We start from the raw sequence: 2,412 nt of genomic DNA on the forward strand, positions 1-2,412 counted from the left end.
TGCACTGATGTTAAAGGGTTAGCTTTTAGAAACAGACCGGAGTGTCTGTCTCTGTCTTTTCCGTTTCTCATAGTAACCGGTTCCAAACAGACGTTGCCTGTGTGACGGAGGAAGGTACGCTGAGGCTCACCAGTGTGTCTGCTGCAGTGATTTGGGGCCGGTGGTGAGGGAGGCATTCGTCAGAGTCCTGAGGTCTGGCCTGGAAGCAGCAGGTAATGGCAATCTCAGAGCCCAGTGTTCTGGGTGAGAGGCTGGGGGCTGGGGGCTGGGGTCTGGAGAGTGGGAGTGTGTCAGCAGTTTGGGTGGGGGTGGCAGGACCCGTTTGGACAGAAGCTCCAAGGCTCATCTCACAGTTGGATCAGTCAAAAATCTGACTCTCTGCGCCCCCCCCCCCCCCCCCCACCCCACCCCCACACACAGGTTCTCACACTCCTTCAATTCTCAAGACAAGCTTCCTTCCTCAACCTCTTCAACCTCTTCCTCACATTCTCTCTCCCTTTAATTTCCATACACGCAAACTCTTCTTATCTTTCATATTTTGTCCTCTGCCTCGCATCTTAATCCTTTTTCCCCTCCAAGTCCATTTCTCCAAGTCCAGCCTCTTTTTGTCTTCCCCTACTTCTTCTTCCTCTTTCTGTTTTTTCTCTCACCCCTCTCCTCCTCCTCAGTCTACTCCTCGTCTTCTGTCCTCTCCCCTCCCCCCCTCTCTCTGTCCTGTAGACATCTTCCCCAGTGAGTCCATTAGCCTTTTTCTATCGGTGTAAATGAGTTTATTCAGGCGGAGAAGAAAAGCCCTACCACTGCAAGTCTCACTGCATTCAAGCACACTCAAATACACACAGAAGTGAAAGGTGTGTGAGAGAGAGAGAGAGAGAGAGAGAGAGAGAGAGAGAGAGAGAGAGAGAGAGAGAGAGAGAGAGAGAGAGAGAGAGAGAGAGAGAGAGAGAGAGAGAGTGTGAGAGAGAGAGAGACAAAAAGAGCTCAACACTGCTCGGCAAGACTTATTTATTTAATTTCAGTATTACTCCAACCGAGTCAGATGACTAATCCGTAAGGTATATCATAGTCCCGTGTCAGACGGGCCCTGTCCTATTTGGACAAATCTTGTTTACTGTAAGCCTTCGAGCATCTTATCTGCCCCTGCTTTAACCACAGGCAACATGGAGGTTTGAATGTGTTGCACAGATGGCCCACTTGTTTCTTTGCAGAAGGACCTTATTCAGCTCAGAAAGGTATTAGGTTGTCTATCATGCCTTCAGCTTAACTTGTTCCCTCGTTATGGCCTTTGTCATTGTTTTTATAGCAGTTGCTGTTTTTTTTATTGCTCTTTTATGGAACTGTTTAGTGTCTTGTCATTTAGTTTTGCACGACATATTGCAATAAAGGTGAGAAATGCACTGTTACGCAATCTGACTGGGAGGGGATGCCCCAAGAGAAGCTGACCTGTGCTAAACGTCATCAGACTACACTTTGTGTGGTGGTGGGATGTGGTTCGGTTCACAGATGGCTCCTGTAACCATGCCAAAATGATACTTGCGTTCCACAGCACTTCTACAAGGTGTCAGACTGACCTGTGCCATTCCCATCACTATCTCATTTATAGAGTTCGCTAGTCACATTCTACAAAAGCGTCCAGCGCTTGAAGGCTTAATTGCGAAATGTGAAATGACGTGAGTGCAGGCCTTGATTGCAGGCTTTGGCTGCGCTCTCTTCCTGTTGAACTCTGTTCCGTGGAGCGTGTGGTTGGGAAGCTGTGCTCTCTCATGCGCTGAGGGGACGGGGGGTGTGAGAGCAGAGAACAGCTGTATAAGCTCAGAGGAGCAGGTCGTCACTAGAACCATCTCTCCCGTCTGCAGTCTTGACATCCTGACCGACGGATTGTTTATAAGAACAAATTGGTAGATTAAGGCTAATTGAGGGAAGTCTCTGTTTTTGCATTGACATGGAAACTATTTGTTACTGGGATAAAAGAGGTAATGATTAAAATTTGTATATAAATATACCACACACACTCACGCACGCACGCACGCACGCACGCACGCACGCACGCACGCAGACATACACACACACACACACACATTCTTTCAGACTCAATCCACCACAAATCCATGCACTCACTAAGAATATCAATGCTGAAATATTGCTAGTGCAATGCCTCAGATGCAGTAACACTGATTTATTCACAAAACACACAGTGAATATTTATTCGCCAAAGACTCTGTAAACAGGCACCTCTGGGCTCTCCACCCCCCCAAACCCCTCTCTCTCTCTTCCTCTCTCTCTCTTTCTCCCTCGCTCCCTCCCTCTCTGTCTCTTGTGTCGCTCCCCTGCTTCTGCAACGCCTCGTTTGTTTCGCTGCCAAACGACCTCTAGGTGCTGCATGACTTTGCTCGCTCTCGTTAGCGATTTTTC

Source organism: Clupea harengus, chromosome 4, assembly GCF_900700415.2.
Source record: "Clupea harengus chromosome 4, Ch_v2.0.2, whole genome shotgun sequence".
NCBI classification, from domain to species: Eukaryota; Metazoa; Chordata; class Actinopteri; order Clupeiformes; family Clupeidae; genus Clupea; species Clupea harengus.